Here is a 22,612-nt window from a genome sequence, read left to right as displayed (position 1 = left end):
GCCATACACGGGCCTCTCACTGCTGTGGCCTCTCCCGTTGCAGAGCACAGGCTCCGGATGCTCAGGCTCTGGACGCGCAGGCCCAGCAGTCATGGCCCACGGGTCTAGCCACTCTGCGGCATGTGGGATCCTCCCGGACCGGGGCACAAACCCGTGTCCCCTGCATCGGCAGGCAGACTCTCAACCACTGTGCCACCAGGGAAGCCCTCTGTGTGTCTTTTAACTACCCTGTTTGGTTTTATCATGTGGTCATATTCCCAGTTTGCTCCGTTGTTTATAAAAGTGCCAAACTGAGTTCATCAAAGGAATAATAAATACTCCATATGACATTCATTATTTTGATTTTCAATAAATAGAGTAAATTGCATCCACACTTTGTTCCTCATTTCACTTTGAATTGAAACAGATAGTTTTTCCAATGATTATTCTGTCTTCTTATTGACAGTAACTGGTCTCTTACATGAATGTCAAATAATGGTTCTATTTTATAACCAAAATTGTAAATTTTTATCAAATGCAGGCATCAGGTTATTAAATTGATGATCTCTTTTATGAAAATTGGCATTAATTGGACAATACAGCAGAGAAAGTACATACTGCCGCTATAGGAGGCAGACTAATGCATTTCCTCACCCCTAGGGTACCCGCGTCCTAATCCCAGGAACCTGTGCATATATTGTGTCACATGGCACAAGGTAATTAAAGTTGCAGGTGGAAATAAATTTGCTGCGCAGTGGACCTTACCATAAGGGGGTTATTCTAGATTATCGGGATGGGCCTAATGTTACCACTAAAAAGTAAAAGAGAAATGCAGAAAGGGAAGTTAGAAGGATGCAATGTGAGAAGGATTCAATCTGCCTTTTTGAATTTGGAAAAGGTGGTCTTGATCCAAGGTGTGAGGGGAGCCTCAAGAAGCTGGAAGAGAAAGGGAACAAATTCTCCCCTAGGCCTTGTAGAAAAGAACTCAGTTCTGTCAAGCCCTTGATGTTGCCAGGGGAAACCTGTCAGACTTCTGATCTACAGAGCTGTAAGACACTAAATGTGTCTTGTTTTAAGTCACTCTTTGTAGTATTTGTTACAACAGCAATAGAAAACCAACACGGTGCCCATCTTCTGAGGGGTACCCTCCTAGCTGTCTCATAGTCCAAGCAGACTGGGTGCGAATCGAGCACCTATGACCACAGACAACACTTAATTTTTAGACAGTGTATTTGTCTGAGGAGGAATATTTCCTGAGCCTCCGTTACAGAAATGTTACGAGTGTGACAACCAGTCTACCGACAGGACTGCATACAGCTGTTGAGGCCAATTTTATAAAACCCCAAGCCACTTCCTTTTCAGGAAAAAAAAATGTTAGCTTAACATATCACATGAATCTATTTTATATACTTTGATAGTTTTCACAATAATTTTAAATTTTACTCAAATTGTGATAAACATCATACAGTTTTCCATTTTCTGCTTGACAACTTAGAGATAGGGTCCCTAGATCCATTGTTCAAAATGCTGTATATGTATATATATGTATATATATGCTGTATATGTATATATAGATATATAGATAGATATAGATTTACATATTTAAATTATATATATTTTAGCCTTTTGAAGACAGGAAAAAAAGAAGCAACATTTGGGTTTAGTTTTAGAAATATATGGCTATATTCACTTATGAATTTGCCCTACTGAATTGTAATGTGCTTTTTCTTCCTTCCATCCTCTCACAAGAACATTCTTGCTTTGCTTGCCAGCATTTGAAAAGGAATGAAAGAATTAGTTCATAAGGTGTGAAGCAATAGGAAATTCCTTCCTAAAGTTGTCATGTTATCTTTCTGGCCACCTGGCCTATGTTCTGACATGAGAGAGACCAGTTTAGTTTATGTAAAGCTTGAACACATCAGTTCTTCAAGAGAAGGCTAAGAATCTAAAGGAAGTACTACACTGCTTCACAGACAAGTACTTCACAGACAAGAAATTACTGTGACCTTGACTACATGTTTCATTAATAGTGAACTATTTTCATTTCAAGTGTATTTTTATATTAAAGCAGCAGGTTGTGTTGAACGTGAAACCACGGAGAGAAAATGTGACATATTTAAGGATTGTCACTTTTCATTATTGTAACTATTGAGACTATTTGGTTTATTTCCAGAATGACAATGTGGTACATATTAGAAAAAGCAACCTAAAATGTGGCAAACATGTTTTAAAAAGGTTTACTTTTAAACTTTTTAAAAATATTTTTTTCATCTATCAGATAAAGCACTGGCTTATGAGTAATTATTTTAATTTTTCCCATTTATCATCTCTCTCCTCTCCCTTAAAGAAGCACTGCTAACCAACTTCATAATGGATTAGTATATTGCTTCCTGCTGCATTAAAATGTGGCATGTGGCATGGAATCGACAAATTTAAAATTCTTACAAAATGGGGATAATACAAGCAGGAGTCAACACACATAATTCTTACCATGTGAAGGCACTGTTTTAAGCATTGTTTATGTACTAATTCACTTAATTGTCACAAAAGGTCAGAATATCGTGCTTGCATTTTACACAAGACAGGTGAAGTAACTTAACCAGAGTCCCATAGTGGATCTGGTAAGCATAACAATGTTGCTAATAGAGAAATTTTCTTTTTTTTGCTTTTACCAAAGCTTATATTAAAATTAGTTTGGCTCTTTGGTTGCAAATAACAGAATAAATTCAAGAAAGAAAAGGCAAAACAGTAAAAAATACATATATTTTAAGGGCATAGTAGCATCTCATGGAACACAAGGATAGGAGGTCCTAAAAAAGACATTGAAACCATGCAATAAGAAGCACTGAGAATCTTTATTTCCACCTTTCATTTCTTATCTTTCTCTTCTGCTGCTTTAATCTGTCTTCTCTATAGACTAGTCTTTTCTGTTCCCTTATCTTCATGGTCCATAGAAACTAGCCACCATAACTCTCATGACCCGTCTCTTCATTCCATGACCAATCCATATGAAGCTTGTCCTAATTATATATTCTTATGCTGAGAAATTAGATTAGTCAAACTTAGCTTAGGTACCCATCTCTGTCAAAACAGTTCTACTGTTAATAACTTCATTTTGAAATACCTTGAATATAAGAAGTAGAAGAGGGGCAATTGACTAGAAAATTCCATAATTTAACTGGAATCTTCCAATATAAACTAATATATTTTAATATGCTAATGTATAAATTATATATTGTTAATTCAAACTCATGTGATACCAACGAGAGGCTGATCATCTCTTTCTATGCAAATTATATGACTAAACAAAAGAACATCAAAACTAGAATAAGAAGCTCTTCTTTGGCTTCCAACTCCCCTCTAACAAGCACACACAAAGGCTTTCCACAGAGAAACTCAATAATATGAAGAATATTTATATTGATTATATTAAATTGATATACACTTGATTGATACACATTTTTGTAATGCATTTTGGAATAAATATCGCTAAGTGTGAATAAGCAATTCACTAAAATCCCGTGATTCTTTATTCTCTGTTCTTTGGTTATATGGAAATTCTTGATTTTTTTAAAAAATGAATTCCATTATTACATATATATGATAAAACATAAGCAGGTGTAATTGGAACAGACCATTTATGGTACTTCCTTCTACACAAGTATCATAAATATTTGAACAGTATCTTCCTGACTAGATACTGTTGGAAGCTTACTATGAAAAAACTAAATTCTGCTAAAACATAAATCTTATGGATTTGGGGACTTGCAACACACTCTAGAAGACTCTCAGTGGCCAAAAATAGTGCTAAGCTTATGGGAATGGTAGGGTTCTCTGTGGGGTGGAGGGATTAATTGTGTCAGTACCAGCAGGAGATAAGACCATGGCCATGGGATGGTCCCATATCAGCAGAAGGAAGTGAAAGTTCTCTCCGAGGGAAAGCATCATTAATTTAGGCCCCAGGTTTCCACAGTCAGATATCACACACACACACACACACACACACACACACACACACACACACACACACAATCACCATGAACAAGAATCTGTGGGACAAAAAAGCCACAGCAGATTTAGACTCTCATGGACTTCAATGTTGACATTTCAAGAAATGAATATAAATTAACTTTAAACTCTATGAGGAGAAAAAGGTAGAATAATGAAAGTGAGCCAGCAGCAAGCAAATAAGGGGGAAAACCCCCCACAAAGTACTATATGGATTATATTAATATTTTTAAAAATGAAAAATAAGTAAAATGAAACAATATATTGTTTAACTGTAAATGTGATACAATATAAATAAAAAGGCCAAGGATGATAAGTTTAAAATTCAGGTTGTTATTACCTCTTGACTGGGAAGGGGGCTATCAGGGATTTGGAATCCTGAAAGAGGAAAGTGTTACATGGAGAGTGATAGGGTCCCTTGTAGTAAGTTGCAGTTCTTAAATTGTAGGTTCGCAGGTACTCTTTTATGCTTCAAAACATATATGCATGCCACAAATATTTTGTATATATATATCAAATATTTAAAAATAATAAATAAAACTCTGAAAAAGGAATATATTAATTATATAGGCTAATATAAAATTAAATACTGTTTTATAAACTAACTTTAAACTTTGTACTTTAGATTACACAGGAACACAGGGTCTAAATGGGTGTCTCCCGGGGAGCCATATATTCCTGAAGGTCCTGAAAATTTCTCTTATTTCTTCTCCCACTCTTCCTCCTCCCTCTCCTCCTTCTTCTTGGTGGTTCCCATGAGAAAAATTTAAGTGTCTGCATTTACTTCAATTTTAAGTTTAAACAATGTAGTATATTCTGCATTATTTCAATGGTTACCTTAGAGCTACACAGTTAATTACAACTATAATGGCAACATTACAGAGTGGATTTATTTTATGATTTGTTAAGTCAATGAATCATTTTACTTTTTAATGGTTTCAGGTTAATGAAAAAGAATGGAGGCTGAGGAAAAAATAAATAAAATATTCTTGCTAAGCCAAGGTCATGGGACCTCATGGTATAAGTCACTTTAGAGTAGTTTGAATAATAACACTAAAATTGATTCCAGAATGGAATCATCACATACCTAAAACTAGAATAAGTATGTGGAATTCAGAAAACCCATGTTGGTGTGGCAAAATTGTTCTTGTATTTTAAGAGGTGATTTAGTTTCAGCAAAACATTATCTGCTACATTACATCAATTTGTTATCTAATTCCTCAATATTTAATGTACTTTAAATTTAGTATTTTTTTTGGTTTTGTAGTTGTGTAAATAGTATAATAGTTTCTTACTAGTTTCATGTTTGTGTATATTTAATTGACTTTAAATAATTTGTCATCACTGAAAGACTTTTTTTAAAATTAAACGTATGAGTAGTTTAACATGGTTGAGATCACCAGATTAAATCTGGAAAAGCTCCATTAATTTTCAAGAGTGGTGTATTTCTGTTGACTTGACTTCTCATTTCAAAATCTGAGGGACTCATAATTAATAGAATAAAAATGCCCAGCTCAAATCCCCGTTCTTACTAAAAGGAAATTAAGCCAATACTATTAGGTAGCGGGCAAGGAGGCAAACATGTTTTATGCTCCTACATTGAACATCGTATAATGTCACTTTTAAAACTTTTTATAAGAAAATTTGGAAGATGTTATATGAACTCATTAGAAAAGTATTATAACTAGTTCTGTAAAATATGACTAATATTTTGTATTCTTGCACAGCATTCTAGCTCACTGAATTTAGCCTGTTACATTCAAGATATTCATGTTTATTTTTATGAATTGATGAATGAATGAACAAATGATCAAATAAGTGAACAAATCCTGCAGGAATCTATTTTATATCTTCAACATCACTCTCTTTCAACAGAAGATGTATTCCAGGATACTAAGTGTCAGAAACTGATTGCCTCTTTTGGTCTATGGCCTGATTCTTTCATGCTTCCTTTAATCTCTTCGTGTTTTCTTGCTCAGATGCTTCTTATTAGTGCATCTGGATATAATTAAGTATCTAAGATGCCTTCTGAAGCCAGTGTCATTTCACTATTATATAATAAAGACTTTAAGTAGAACAGCTTAAGTTTGACTCTGATGTGCAATAGATATGACATTCCAAAGATGAATCACCATTTGAAGAATCTACAAAGAAAATTTAAAATAATTAAAATAAGTTGATCTTAGTGTTTTGAATCCTCTCACCTCAAGTATATAAGGGATGAAGAGAAATAAAGGAGAGAGGGTTTTGGGGGAGAAGATATTGGGAGGAAAATATTTTTTAATAAAAATGTGATGTGATATTCTCTACCTCCCCTCCTCCAGGTAGGATGTGATATTCCTTCCCTCCCCTTCTGCCTCTCTCTGCTTAAACATTCATGGGGGGTGCAGGCTCTCACAGGGATCTATAGAAAGCTTAATACGTTACGCCTTCATTTGGGAGGCAGGGTGGACTAGGATCTGATTCTCACCTTGGAACTCTTGTAAAAGAAAAAGGACTTAATAACTCTTCGGAGAGTGATGCTATTTTGGGGTCGACCTACATACTCCCTGGATACGTCCTAACAATGGGTGAATGCCTGTAGGGTTCCCTCCTAGCTGCTGTGAAGTGCGTAGAGAGCAAGCCATCCTGACTTCTGTCCAAGAGCGCCACCTGGAGTCACGGAGGGAATGAAGCAGCAAGAAGCTGAAGATGCATATTCAGAGCTCAGGAAAGAGTGGCAAAGGGCCACCTAGAACAAAGTCAAGAGAAAGGCAGGGGGGAGAGAGGTGGCCTGCAGAGAATGTCAGAAGAACTCAGAAAAGAAACCCTTGCAAAATATGTCAGGAAATTCGAGCTGAATGATGGTTAAAGTAAGAACTGTCCTTACCTTGAAAACAGCACCTAGAAAAGAGGGCAGGGAAGGAGTTGTTTGTGAGAGAAGTTTAGATGAATAAATAGACAAGCCAACTATACCATTTGTAATCTTGAAGGCATCCAGCCTAAAAAGGGCTGGTGTTAATATGAAGTCATAAAATACGTTATTAAATCAAAATTCCTCGTGGTGATGAATATCTTGGACTAAACATTCTAATTACTGAATTGTGTCTGTGAACAATTTAAAGTATCCCTAGAACAAATTTTACCTAAGAGTGGGCAGGAGAACCCTGGCAATTATCACACTAGGTATATTTTAAAGGGGCAATGGATGATCAAAGTAAATTTGCATTTTGGATACATCAAAAAGAGTTGTTCAACCTCCAGGTTACATAAGAAAATGTAAAACTTTTCTTAAAAAGCTAATTCAGTTCTCTAAACTGTCAAAATAAGGGGCTGTGTTTTTTGACAAGTTTGCATTTGGTTTTATTTCTATTTCCTCTATTTCTTTTGGATTTATTGCCCAAATTCTGTGTCTTGACCAAAGCTGAGAGTGAGGGCAAATATCACTATCACAAAAATTCTGTTTCTAAGAATAAATTGGAAATTTTAACAAACATTTGTTATTATCACAACTTAACTTTTAAACATTTTAACAGTTAAGTATTCAAAGCTTAATGTTATAGCAAAGAACAGCAACTTCCTCACTGTCACCTGCCAGATTCCTGTTGTAGACACTGTAATGCACTTTTGAAATATTAGACGCTCATTTTCAGCTAAGGTCAGGGAGAAGCAAGTTTTTTTTTTTTTTTCTTTCCTCCTTTATAGTGAGTGTCTGAGGTTGTCTTATCTTTTCTTTAACTTATGGATTTGGAGATATCTTCCATGGTGAGATGCAGTTTCATTTAAGCAATTTGACAAGTTAAAACTTTATACACTGCTTGCAGAAGAGACCATCTGAATACGTTTCCAAGCAGAGTTAATGCTGTCACTTTCAGTTGTTTGTTTTAAATTTCTTTTATATTTGCTCCACTTGCTGCTTTAAAAAATCACCTGAGTACTCAGTCATAGGTGTATAAATTTGGCAATGGTGCCATTTAATTGTTTATCAAGAAAAAAAATCATCTGAATTTTCATCTACATTTCTGCTTTCACTGCACACCCATTAACTTTAACATCATTGCTACAAAAGATATGTATTTACAGTAGGTCTCATGAAAGAGTGCACATATTTTGGAGATATATCAATATCATATTTCATCAGCAGCTACCAGCAGTTGAATGACTTCTTGTATAAGTGTGCATCAGTTGTTATTGAGCTCTGCAGTGTTAGTATTGCTGTTTGCAAAGTAACATATTTAAGATTTCTATTGCTCAAGCAGCCTTTTCACACTGTAATAGCAGCTATTACATCTTGTTTGAACATTTTGTGAAAATATGACAAGATACTTACAAAATGTTTTCCATGTCATTAGGTTTACATAGGGCTAAGGAATATGAGGAAGATAGATTGGTTACCAGCTGGCTTACAAACAGTATTTTTACTTTCTCTTTTGCTGTGATATAATTGTTTTATGAACACATAACTGCAGCATGTAAACAAAACAACATATATGCTTTTGATACTTGTATTTATCTTTATCATATTTATCTCATTGTGATAGGAAACTGATTTTCCATTCTATAAATTTTTTTTTCAATCATATTGCCATGTTGTTAGTTGAGTAACATCCTGAAATCTCTCATCAAGCAAGTAAACAGAAACTCAAGTTAATCGTAAATTGATGACGCTTTCTACATAAAAATTCCTTCTCCATTTCATAATATCTGATGTGTTATAAATTTAAATAGCACAGTTTATTATATAACTAATGTTAGGTAAGAATTTTTGTGCTACTGCAGTAATTTGAAGAAAACATCGTGGTAGCACAGGGGAACCAGGAACAAAAAATGTACTGGTGATGGAAAACTTTTGAGGGAGGGGGTATTTTAATTTGGTCAAAAAGAATGAGTAAGAGTTTTACAGACTAAAAGCTATAAAATGATTTGGCTCTGCCCTTCCTCCCTCTTTCCCTCCTTTGTTTCCCTTCATTCTTTTTATAAACTGTACCGTTGGTTTGGGTTTTCCAAAGTTTCCAGATGTCTATGAATAACTAGGGATTCTTCCTTCATGATAGGAGTATGTGTTATGAATGTCAGGCATAGTGTCTCAAAAAGAACACTGAGTATTCTCATTTCTTTTACTGTTTGTAAAAGAATCGATTTAAAACAAATTTACTATACATGGTTATTTATATTTCACGATAAAAATGATCGTCTCTGGTGACTGTCAAATTGTGTCCAAATCCTGGTCTCACTACATAGCAGTTACGTGATTTTATGCTATTTTCATTTTGTTAACAGAGGAAAATAATGGCATTTACTTGATAGAGTTATTGTGAAGCTAGCCCTCGTCCCTGCTGTCGTGAAGAAGCAGGCCAAGAAGGTGGTAAATCCCCTGTTTGAGGAAAGGCCAAAGAATTTTGTCACTGGGTGGGACATCCAACCCAAAAGGCACTTCACCTATTTGTGAAATGGCCAAGTTGCATTGAACTGCAGTGGCAAAGGGCTATCCTCTATAAGCAGTTGAAAGTGCCTCCTGCAGTTAACCAGATCACCCAGTTAACCAAGCCTTGGATAGCCAAACAGCTACACAGTTGCTAAAGCTGGCCCACAAGTACAGATCAGACAGAAAGCAAGAGATTGTTGACTCCACCTGAGAAAAAAGCTGCCAGCAAAGGGGATGTCCCCACTAAGAGGCCACCTGTTCTTTGAGCAGGGGTTAATACTGTGCCCACCTTGGTGGAGAACAAGAAGGCTCAACTGGTAGTGACTGCACGTGATTTGGATCCCATTGGGCTGGTTATCTTCCTCCCTGTCCTGTATCTTAAAGTGGGTGTTTCCTACTGTGTTATCAAGGTCAAGGCCAGGCAGGGGCATCTAGTCCACAGCAAGACCTATCACCATCACCTTCACACAAGTTAACTGAGAAGACAAAGGATCTCTGGCTAAGCAGGCAGAAGCTATCAGGACCAGTTACAGTGACAGATATGATGAGGTCTGCTGTCACTGGGGGAGGCAATGTCCTGGGTCTGAAATTGGTGGCTCACATTGCCAAGCTGGAAAAGGCAAAAGGCAAGGAACTGGCCACCAAACTGGGCTTAATGTATACTGTTGAGTTTTCTGTACATAAAATACAAATTCTCCTTTAGCCAGTATTGATTGAGAAAAAAAAAAAAAACTAGCATAGAGTATTTCCATTAACACATATGGCGTACACATGTTAAAATAATCCATTGATTTATTTTATGAATTTATTTGTTTGTTTGTTTTTGTCTGCGTCGGGTCTTCGTTGCTGTGCGTGAACTTTCTCTAGTTGCAGCGAGTAAGGGCTACTCTTTGTTGTGGTGTGTGGGCTTCTCATTGCGGTGGCTTCTCCTGTTGCAGAGCACAGGTCTAGGTGCATGAGCTTCAGTAGCTGTGGCTCATGGGCTCTAGAGCACAGGCTCAGTAGTTGTGGTGCACTGGCTTAGTTGCTCTGTGGCATGTGGGATCTTCCTGAACCAGGGCTTGAACCCATGTCCCCTGCATTGGTAGGCAGATTCTTAACCACTGCACCACCAGGGAAGTCCCAAAAAATAATCAATTGATTTCTAACTTTCGTGTATATGCAATCTTTGATATTCACTTCCCTGGTTCTTCATTTTAGATCAAGAATTATACCCTTCTCCCTTTTATCTTTCTCACGTGTTCTTTTTTTTTAAGACTTTAAAAAATAAATAAATTTATTTAGTTAGTTAGTTTATTTTTGGCTGTTTTGGGTCTTCACTGCTATGCGTGGGCTTTCTCTAGTTTCAGAGAGCAGGGGCTACTCTTCCTTGCGGTGCGCGGGCTTCTCTTGTTGTGGTGGCTTCTCTTGTGGAGCACCGGCTCTAGGCGCACAGGCTTCTGTAGTTGTGGCTCGTGGGCTCTAGAGCGCAGGCTTGGTAGTTGTGGCGCACGGGCAGTAGTTGCTCCGCGACATGGGGATCTTCCCAGACCAGGGCTCAAACCCGTGTCCCCTGCATTGGCAGGCGGATTCCTAACCACTGTGACACCAGGGAAGTCCCCTCACATATTCTTTACAAAAGCTTACACTGTGCTTTTCAATATCATTTCAAGAAAGTACTTATTTCTCAACAGTCATTCAGTATGCAGAGATGCAGTAGACTCTTGACTCTAAACCTGTAATTTGTCTGCATTTAAAAAATACTAGAGGCTAATATTTTTACTTTCAATAAAACCAATGTCACCTTGTTTTTCTATAGAACCATTAAAAGGTCTCTATCAGCATCTTTACCAAAGATGCTTCCCTGTCCTTGTAATTTGTGCTTCAAATACTTTGCTGATTGTGCGTTCACTCAGATGATATTTTGAGTCCCATTTATAGTAGATCTTTGACTGTCCTTTAAACTAGGTGTAAATCTGTTTTGCCCCTAAATGTAAAACCTTTGGGAAATGTTAATCCCGAACACTCCTTGTCACTGTTCTCTTTCACACTTCCATTGCATTGTGCCGTTAGAAACGGGAAGAGTTGAATGTGTGTGTGTGTGTGTGTGTGTGTGTGTGTGTGTATATATATATATATATATATATATGAATGTAGATAAATTAACTCTACAGGTTTTTAAGAAATTTATATTTAGTGAGAAAGAGAAAGAAAGAGACAAAAAATTAATTCAAGAAGCTCATACCATTACGTGTCATGCTGTAGAGCGGTGATAAATGCTATGGGGATATAGGAAGCAGAGAGGACAATAAGTAGTGACAGAGAGTTGCTATTTTTCACTAGAACTGACAAAGTACTCCTCTCAGATAAAGTCACTTTTAAATAAAACCTTGATGAAACGGAGGGAATAGCTATGTGACTCTTTGAGGCTCCAGCATTCCAGGTAGAGGAAACAACAAGTACAAGTCCTTGAGGTAGGAGCATGATTAGGAGAGTGTTCAAAAAACACAAGGAGAGTATTTCCCTGGTGGCGTAGTGGTTGAGAGTCCGCCTGCTGATGCAGGGGATGTGGGTTCGTGCCCCGGTCTGGGAAGATCCCACATGCCGCGGAGCGGCTGGACCCATGAGCCATGGCCGCTGAGCCTGCACGTCCGGAGCCTGTGCTCCACAACAGGAGAGGCCACAACAGTGAGAGACCCGCGTACCGCAAAAAAAAAAAAAAAAAAAAAAAATACAAGGAGAATAATATGGCTGGAACTTAGTAACTAATAAAGATGATAGCAGTTTAAGTCAATGTCAGCCAGGTGGAGAAGGTGTGAGAGACAGTTCTTCCTGAATGTATTGAATTGAGCACCTCTGCTTTTGACAAATTTCTGTGTGTGTGTATATATAAAATAAGCAATTGAAATATGACACCCCAAAATATGCTCCTTATTTTGAGCTGAAGGCATTTGAAGTTCAACAGATGAGAAAGAAGCTTTCCCAGAGTTTCCCTTATCTGACTAAACCTTTGAGATATGAGGATTGCCATATATCCCCTTTCCTGGGAAGTTTCAAGACCACAGTGAAGAGGAAAAGTTGGCACTGAAATGGACCAGCATAAACATTACTCCATTAATTTCCCTCATATGTTTGCCTTCACAGTTTGCCACATTGGAAACCTAAAGTCTTTTCTTTCGTCTGTCACTGCTCTACACATTTATCATTAACATTTTAGATAAGCTAAATTTCTAACCATTCCTTTAAGTTACTCATCACTGAGTTTCTCCTGCAAGGATGCACACTACACACAATAGTAGACCTCCATTTGTTTTTTCTCTTGTTAATCTGTCTTTTGTCAGTCTAATTCACAGGGTCCCAGCCAGAGAAACTAGGAGGGTGGAGGAAAAAGGTTTTTTTTCCTTCTCTACATTTTTTGCCATCTTTAAATGAAAACCATAGATTGTTTAACCAATGTATGCATAGTGTTTTTAAAGGTAATATACTATCCTAACAGTAATATGAAGGAAAAATAAAAATAAAGTAACCTATAAAAGTATGCATTTCAATACAAAGGCACAACTATACTTTATGACACAATAAAGCTGCTAGATGCTTGCCCTCATATGTAGAATTACTGTGACCCTTGCAGCTATGCCTGTAGTCTGTATTGGCAACTCAACACTACAGACACTTTGGGTTATGGCTTTGTGATTGCTCAAAAAAGTGAACAATGCTTGCTTGGCAAAGTTTTGATGAAAACACAGTCCTAACTTCAGCTGATTTGCATAATTTTTGTCTTCTCTGAATGGTAAAGTAAGTTACATTTAAAGTGGTGTTTGGGTCTAAGCCAGACAATAAAAAAATACTGAAACATGCAGGGCAATTCTTTGTTGTGTGGTATTGTCTTTGAATTTCAGAACTCCTGCTCTCTTACCTTACCAAATACAGTGTGTCACAGTCAGTGGGATAAATAAAGCACTTCGAAAAATTTCCAAAATTCTCCCTTTCATCTTGAGAAAGATCTTAGTTTTAGTCTATTCTAAGTGTAATGGGAAACTGTTGTAGTCTTTTTTTAAAAAAAACATCTTTATTGGAGTATAATTGCTTTACACTGGTGTGCTAGTTTCTGCTTTATAACAGAGTGAATCAGTTATACATATACATATGTTCCCATATCTCTTCCCTCTTGCATCACCCTCCCTCCCACCCTCCCTATCCCACCCATCTAGGTGGTCACAAACCAAGGAGCTGATCTCCCTGTGCTATGCGGCTGCTTCCCACTAGCTATCTATTTTACGTTTGGTAGTGTGTATATGTCCATGCGACTCTCTCACTTTGTCACAGCTTACCCTTCCCCTTCCCCATATCCTCAAGTCCATGTTCTAGTAGGTCTGTGTCTTTATTCCCATCTTACCCCTAGGATCTTCATGACCGTTTTTTTTTTCTTAGATTCCATATGTATATGTTAGCATACGGTATTTGTTTTTCTCTTTCTGACTTACTTCACTCTGTATGACAGACTCTAGGTCCGTCCACCTCACTAAAATAGCTCAATTTCGTTTCTTTTTATGGCTGAGTAATATTCCATTGTATATATGTGCCACAAGCAATCTTGAGAACGAAAAATGGAGCTGGAGGAATCAGGCTCCCTGACTTCAGACTATACTACAAAGCTACAGTAATGAAGACAATATGGTACTAGCACAAAAACAGAAATATAGATCAATGGAACAGGATAGAAAGCCCAGAGATAAACCCATGCACATATGGTCACCTTATCTTTGATAAAAGAGGCAAGAATATACAGCGGAGAAAAGACAGCCTCTTCAATAAGTGGTGCTGGGAAAACTGTACAGCTACATGTAAAAACATGAAATTAGAACACTCCCTAACACCATACACAAAAATAAACTCAAAATGGATTAAAGACCTAAATGTAAGGCCAGACACTATCAAACTCTTAGAGGAAAATGTAGGCAGAACACTCTATGACATAAATCACAGCAAGATCCTTTTGGACCCACCTCCTAGAGGAATGGAAATAAAAACAAAAATCAACAAATGGGACCTAATGAAACTTCAAAGCTTTTGCACAGCAAAGGAAACCATAAACAAGACCAAAAGACAACCCTCAGAATGGGAGAAAATATTTGCAAATGAAGCAACTGACAAAGGATTAATCTCCAAAATTTACAAGCAGCTCATGCAACTCAATAACAAAAAAACAAACAACCCAATCAAAAATGGGCCGAAGACCTAAGTAGACATTTCTCCAAAGAAGATATACAGATTGCCAACAAACACATGAAAGAATGCTCAACATCATTAATCATTAGAGAAATGCAAATCAAAACTACAATGAGATATCATCTCACACCAGTCAGAATGGCCATCATCAAAAAATCTAGAAACAATAAATGCTGGAGAGGGCGTGGAGAAAAGGGAACCCTCTTGCACTGTTGGTGAGAATATAAATTGATATAGCCACTATGGAGAACAGTATGGAGGTTCCTTAAAAAACTAAAAATAGAACTCCCATATGACCCAGCAATCCCACTACTGGGCATATACCCTGAGAAAACCATAATTCAAAAAGAGTCATGTACCACAATGTTCATTGCAGCTCTATTTACAATAGCCAGGACATGAAAGCAACCTGAGTGTCCATCGACAGATGCATGTTGTAGTCCTTTGAAGAAAAATGACATGATCAGATTTGTATTTTAAATGAATCATTCTGTTGATTAAATGTTAAGCTTTAGAACATGAGAATTAAAAATCACAAACAAATGGAATATTTTATATACTTTTTATTAGTTTGTTTTGCTTTTCTTTTTATTTTACCCTCAATATTTCAGAATAAGGTATTTTAGGGAAAATACTGAATTCATTTAAAACAAAAACATTTTACCAATTGTTCTGTTTATAATACCTAGTTATCAAGTTTAAACATTATTGTAGGGAACTTCAGTTTGGCAAAGTTCAAGGATGGAGGCAGTTGGGCAAACAGTCGAAAACTGCAGATTTGGAATTGATATTCTTGAGTTCTAATAATGTCTGTATTATTAACTGATATGTTAAAGTGGGCAGCAGCTTCTCCACACTTATACATATAAATCTAAAATTCTGTTCTACCTCTTAATGACCCCACATTATAATTAACAGTGTATTTAGAGGGGTAAGTAATTTCCTTTTTCATTGCAAGAAAATACATAACCCAGCAATGAACCAAAATAATGGGGATCATTTTGGCTTAAAAATGACTTTCTGTTTATCCTTCTCCCTCTGACTGCTTATATCTCCTGATACAAGCTTTTCCACACCATAATTCTTCCTGACCAGGGGAGCCAGGAAGACTACTCAAATCAAAGAGATATGTGGTCCCAATGGAGACAGCACTTCTCTCTGAACCTAATATCATACTCGGTTGATTCAGAAAATGGTTGTTTAAGAAAAGTGTTTTTTCCTAGGCCCAACTCATCAAATATATCAGAAAACTTTTCACACTAAAAACCTGTGCTTAGCAATAAATCACTGAATAGTAACTTAAGAGAGGAAAAGAAAAGCTGCATTTGTTGTTTCAGCAGTTAAATCAGTCAGGAAGGACACACCAATTGAGGAATTTTAACAATCAAGTCTTATTTATGAACAATCTGCTAAGGTCACCATCCAGTTTATCATTAATACTGTATATGAAAACATTTGATTTGATGTTAATGCCCAAATATTAACATATAGTATGAAGATTAGTAAGAATGTGGGTCCAGGATCAAACAGCAATTGCATATATAGTGTTAGGGGATGTGTGGTATTTCGCTTAAAAGTGGGGACTTTGGAGGTTGGCCACCTGGGTTTAAATGTTAGCTCTACCACTAACCAGATGTGTTACCTCAAGCAAGTTGTTTTTTCTTTTCTAAACCTCAATTTCTCTCTCTGTAAAGGGATTTCTAAGTACATGTTTGTTGTGAGAACAAGATAACCCATGCACTTAAAATATATTTGGTGAACAGGAACTCATAGATAAAGATTTGGCACTACTGCTATAATTTAGAAGGTTAGGTGTACTAGATATTTATGTTTCGCTTTAAGAAAGAGGAACAAAATTTTGACACAGGATGAGTGGAGATATATAAGTGTTTGCTACATGGTGCTGAAAAGATATATTTTTCCTGTTGTATAACTGTGATGCTTAAATAAGTTTTTCTTTCCTCTTTTAAAGTGGAAGAGCTCACATCTGAACTTAAATTCCTTTCTGCCGAATAGACAGCTTTTATTGTCACAGCAGGGATTAAGGACCAGATGTATTTGTTGACAGCACATAGATTCTTAAGTACACTTGCATACATGGCTACAGTCCATGCCCTTTTATGAATTTCCTAATATTTAAAGACAAAAAAAATGGTCATTGTTAATTTGATGGCAACAATTAATTTTACAAAGTCCTAAAATGGAAATGAGGAGATAAGAAAAAAATTACCATTAAAAGCAAAGGAAGTTAGAGTATGGAGATTATTTAGAAAACAGAAAACCTCTGCTTTCACTGAAGCCATTTAAACAAATTTACCCAAATTAGGCTTTTTTTTTTTAAAAGAAGATGTTGGGGGTAGGAGTTTATTAATTAATTTATTTATTTTGCTGTGTTGGGTCTTCATTTCTGTGTGAGGGCTTTCTCTAGTTGTGGCAAGCGGGGACCACTCTTCATCGCGGTGCACGGGCCTCTCACTATCGCGGCCTCTCTTGTTGCGGAGCACAGGCTCCAGACGCACAGGATCAGTAGTTGTGGCTCACAGGCCCAGTTGTTCTGTGGCATGTGGGATCCTCCCAGACCAGGGCTCGAACCCGTGTCCCCTGCACTAGTAGGCAGACTCTCAACCACTGTGCCACCAGGGAAGCCCCAAATTAGGATATTTTACTAAATAATACAAATAACTGCTTCCATTTTAAACTTCAATTTTAATAGACATCTTTGGTAGAACACATTAAAATTTCCAGAGAAGGTAGAATAAAGAAAGAAGTTATAGACATTTCCTGGTAGGTGAGACAAAATCTTTTTCAAAACCTAAACATTAACAAATAGGCATTAAAGTTTTTCTTAAAAAAAGAGAGAGGTAGGGGAAAAGCTAAAATAATCCAAGATACTTTATTAAAGTTGACAAACTGTAAAGAAACACACAAAAGACAAGAACATTGCAGAATATTTATCATATCTTGAAAGATTTTAGTAATACTGTTTTCATGGTCCTTGAGAAACAAAGGCAAAGAAGATATGGCTCCTGGCTTTAAGTTTAATGTGTTGGGAAGCAAATGAAGAGTTACAAGAACATTGATGAGAATTAAACTGCAGGTATTTATACAGTGCTGAAAGACTAAAAATCATCAAAGAATTTGATGGGAAATAGGAATTAATGAAGGGATGAAGTCAGGGAAAGAAACATTTAAATTGAATTTTGAAGATGAACAGTAGTTACTCTGGATCCTCCAGGAGACCTGTGTTATAAGCAGAGAAAGCAGAAAACAAATATTTGCAAGTCTGCAGTGACACTTGGGAAGTTATAATAGTCTAAAATGAATAGAAGGTACATTCAATGGAGTGGAATGGCCAGAGGATGATAAAAAAGGAAAACATGAATATACCTGACCTTCACATTTCTTACAAAGAGACATTAGAACTCTAGTGCCACAATGCTTAAAACTGTTTTCCGGGGCAATGTTTTTCCACTTCCTGATGAAAAGTCTTCCCTTAAATCACTTAACTAACCACCCTTCCCACAGCATTGCTCAAGGGAAACCCCATCAATAGAAGACAGCTTATTGCATTTTTTAAAGGTGAGTCAGCATGTAGTTCCTTGGGAGGGATATTTACCGCCTTCAATCACTTAAAAGTATAAAGAGCTGATAGACACTTCTTTACTGAAGTCCATTTTGATAGGCAAAGACATATAAAAGATGCTAGAGATGAGGAGATTTCCAGCAAGAGAATGAAGCAACTCATGTGAGTAAGGGAAGTCTCACTTTTTCTGTTTGGTCTCTGGTGCTTATCCTGTTCTTCAGTAAAGCTGAGAAGAGAATCTGCTTTTTTATTTCTTTATTTTAGTTCATTCACACAGTTTTTTCTGGAAAATTTAAGCTAAACCTTATTTATAAAGTTAAATGTCATCCAACGTCATGGTAGAAAGACATACCAAAAAATAAAGTAAAATTATATGTCAAAATAAACAGTGTTGTCTTTGCAGACTCATGTTAGCCTATGAATGCAGGAAAATCAAAACCTGCTATTACATTATTAGAACTATAAAAACACTAACTATTCATCAAACTGAATTTTGTGGGGAGGGGAGGACCGGAGGAGGATATGAGGACTAGAGTATTACTTTTTATGGTTGTTCACTCCTCTATTTTATGTTATTTGTCCATCAGGTGTTTAAGAATTTATTGTGCTTCTGTTGTTCAATATCTATACTGTAACTTTTTGCTATTTTTTTCTCTGAATGATGTTCTCATCTGTTAGTGCAGATAGAGTTGTCAGCAGCGAGAGTAGCAGAAGGAATCACCATGATGTTCTGGAAACGTTTGTAAAAACAGAAGGGTCTGAGAGTCTCAGGAGGGCTGGACTCTCTCTTCAGTTATCATTTACCCAGACACATACTTGACAATATTGATTAGGTGCTTGCTATTTATCCCGTGACTTATTTAGGCAAGGGTATGCAAACATGAATGAAACAGTCCAAAGCCCCAGCGGCGGCTCCACGGCAGAGTCAATTCAGGAGTCAATTCATGCATACACCAAGGTTGCTAAGGCCTGGTTGCTAAGGCCACCTCGTCCCATTCTCCCCTCCTCTCCCTTGTTATTAGTGTTGATAATTAATTTGAACAAGCCCCTCACCTCCACTTCAGAGTGAATGGGGCGAGGGGAAGTACTGAATATGAAAGTGAATGTGACATTAGGGTACTACTAAACCAAATGAGTTCCCTATACATTCATGTTTCTTTGAGAAAGATATTTTCCTTCGGTGGTGTCACATTCAAGTGTTTCTATTGCTAAGAATTTAAAAGTCAATGTAGACCACGGTGCAGTACTAATGGCTTTAAAGCAAAGTTTTGAGATCTCTAAAATCAGATGAAGGAGATCGGCTAGGATTGATAATTTTATTTGTCTGAAGATAACTGCTCTCTCTATATGCTCTGCCTTAAAATTAAGCCCACACATGTGCATATTATATTTTCCACAACATATAATATTAAAGTATTTCTTTTATATTTTGGAATGTAAAAATTAAGTGGGTATGCCAGATATATAAATGTATTCCAAGGCAAAAGTACATGCAATAGTGCATAAAATAAGTGGGCTCCAAAAATTCTATTAATGTAAACATATGATCAGTATAGTCTTTAAATATGATATCTGATATTTCTTTAAGATATTTGAGGTAACTTGGCCTGCCTTATGAAAATAATCCACTTGCAAAAACTATTCTATGTGTTACTAAATGTCAAATGTTTAAAAGGAAGTATCTGCCTAGTTTATTAAAAGTCAATTAAGCAAACTTATGTTTAACTTTCTATTAATACGTCAGTGAAGCTGCACTGCATAAGGGACAGAGGATTTTATCACCCTGGTAGAAGTGGGAACCTGAAAGCTATTGAGAACTATAGATTTCCCAATGTATCATAATTATAGAAACACCTGTGTTAAATAACTCTGAGTTGATCCACTCTAAAAATATAGAGTGCTTAATAGTCCTGAGAAGCAAACTCACTGCCAACAAGCCACAGGTGTTCACCACGGGAAGCCATAAAAAATGTGAAGATGAAGGATGTGATGACATTTCCCAACTCATAATATATATATCCCGAAATGAACTTATGCATCTATAATTGAGTTGGTTTTTGAAAATTGTTAATGTGGCATTTAGGTTATTTTTAAAAATAAAAAGCCATAAAATTTCCAAAATGTGCATAATATATGTTTATAAAATTGGATGCAAAGGGATAAAATCAAGCTAGAATCAAAGGTTTACCTTTAAAAACTTTTTTTCTTATTAGTGATAGCACTTGATTTGCCTGTTTCCTATATTGAATCTAAAGTTTATGCAGATAAGTAATTATGTGAATGAATCTTCATTATAATAAAATACAGCTTTTTAAATTTTATTAATTCAAGTAACAGCCTTCAGATGGACTATTTGCTGCAATAAAAAATTATAATCATGTTTCACCTAAGATTTTGTTATTGTTCATATAAAACGTTGTAACCACAGGGAGCCGTAATCAAATTGCTCTGAATTTCTTTAACATGTACACTAATCTTTCTAGTTAATTCCATTCAGCATAAAAATAATACTTACTAATGCATTTTGCAAGCTTTATTAATGCCTTCCAGACATTCATGTTTGTTAACTGAACACATTTGATTATCCATGCTGATGGAAGACTATAGAAGCATGGATAACTAAAATAGTAGGTGGGCTTCCCTGGTGGCACAGTGGTTGAGAATCTACCTGCTAATGCAGGGGACACGGGTTCAAGCCCTGGTCTGGGAGGATCCCACATGCCGCGGAGCAACTAGGCCCGTGAGCCACACTACTGAGCCTGTGCGTCTGGAGTCTGTGCTCCGCAGCAAGAGAGCCCGCGGTAGTGAGAGGCCCACGCACCGCGATGAAGAGTGGTCCCCGCTTACCACAACTAGAGAAAGCTCTCGCACAGAAATGAAGATCCAACACAGCCAAAATAAATAAATTAATTAATAAACTCCTACCCCCAACATCTTAAAATAAATAAAAATAAATAAAAATAAAAATAGTAGGTAATTCAGAAAATGCTGTGCAGTCAAATGCACATACACAGAAACATATTCACACATGTTTGTTCAAATATATCTCCCCTTTGTTAGTCTTGCAAGTAAATGATCCAAAGTAGTTGATGAAAGAGAAGTGGTTTCTGCCAAAGTACACGCAGATAATAAAATATATGTGCCACCATCTGACTAAACACAGAAAGAGAAGAATGTCTCTGTTTCTACCTCTAGAACCTAATCTATGAAATTATGATTCCATGTAGGTCATCCAAACTTTCCTCTAGGTTGGTTCCATCTGAGGTGGTCCAGTTGTAATACCAGGGTGTTACCAGTCTACAGGGCAAAGTATGGGTTAAGGCTATAAACCAGTTTGATTGGTAGTTCTGACCAGTAGACCAGAGTCAGCACAGTGGACTATAAAGCAGAAACAGAAATAATTCCAAATTCTGACATTTTTAAAGTACATTATTAAGGTTATTTGTTTAACTACATCAAAAAAAAATGCCAGTGGTGTAAATAAGATAGAAGTTTAATTCTCCTTTGTGTTAAGCATGACGTGCTAGGAGTGACAAGGTGATAGGTTTCTTTGCTCCATCAGGTCAGGTAGGCATCAAGGCTTCTTGTACTTTGTTGTTCAGGTCCCTACTGCCAGTCGCCTTGCGACATGACCAGAGGTGGTTCACCACAACCATGTCCACTTCTCAGCCCGCAGATGGGAGAAGAGGAAATGGAGGACCAGCAGTTTCCATTCAATGAAGGTGACCTGGGAGGAGCCAGTATCCTAGTTCCCAGAATTTAAACACGTGTTCCAGGCTGGCTGCAAGGGAGGCTGTGAATATAATCTCCAACTAGGGACTCATTTACTCAACTAAAATGTGGGAGTTCAAAGACTAAAGAAAGAAGAGAAAAATTAATATTTGAAGATAATTACAGTCTTTCCCAGAAGAGATAACAAAGAGAAAAGATTACAATAAATTATAATGAATAGCCAGGACATTTTTTTCCCCCAGAAATGGTTGAAATCAGGTCATATTCTGAGGAAAGAAAATTAGACTACCCCTATTGATTGTAAGAAGCTCCCTATGGAAAGATTCTAAAAATGTTAAAAGGTCCCATCTTCCCTGTTGAAACAGTGACCATCATTATTTCTAATAATTGAGGCACTATATTCTGAAAAAAATTATTTGAAATTCATATTATGTAGAAAGTCAGAGCTTAAAGAGATAGTAGTGTTCATATTTTCCAGTGTTTTCCAAGATATGTTCCCTTGGATACTAGTCCAGTGAAATGGTTATTGGAAAATTTGTTTTCTTATCAAATAGGTTTGGGAGACATTGATTACTGTGTCTCCAGTCAGGCAGTTATAAAGTCTAAGCATATTAATAAATATTGCAACACATAGTAAAGAGAACTAGTTAAATGCCTTATTCTAAATGCGTTAATCACATAATTTTTATTCAAGTAGT

The 22,612-nt window shown here is 36.6% G+C and overlaps 1 pseudogene; it reads left to right on the top strand.

Annotated features, from left to right (window-relative positions):
- Positions 1-772: 772 nt before the first annotated feature.
- On the top strand, positions 773-21,902 carry LOC132486722 (large ribosomal subunit protein eL8-like; annotated as a pseudogene).
- Positions 21,903-22,612: the final 710 nt, after the last annotated feature.

This window comes from Mesoplodon densirostris, chromosome 3, assembly GCF_025265405.1.
Source record: "Mesoplodon densirostris isolate mMesDen1 chromosome 3, mMesDen1 primary haplotype, whole genome shotgun sequence".
Lineage (NCBI taxonomy): Eukaryota > Metazoa > Chordata > Mammalia > Artiodactyla > Ziphiidae > Mesoplodon > Mesoplodon densirostris.
This window is presented reverse-complemented; position numbering and strand designations above follow the sequence as displayed.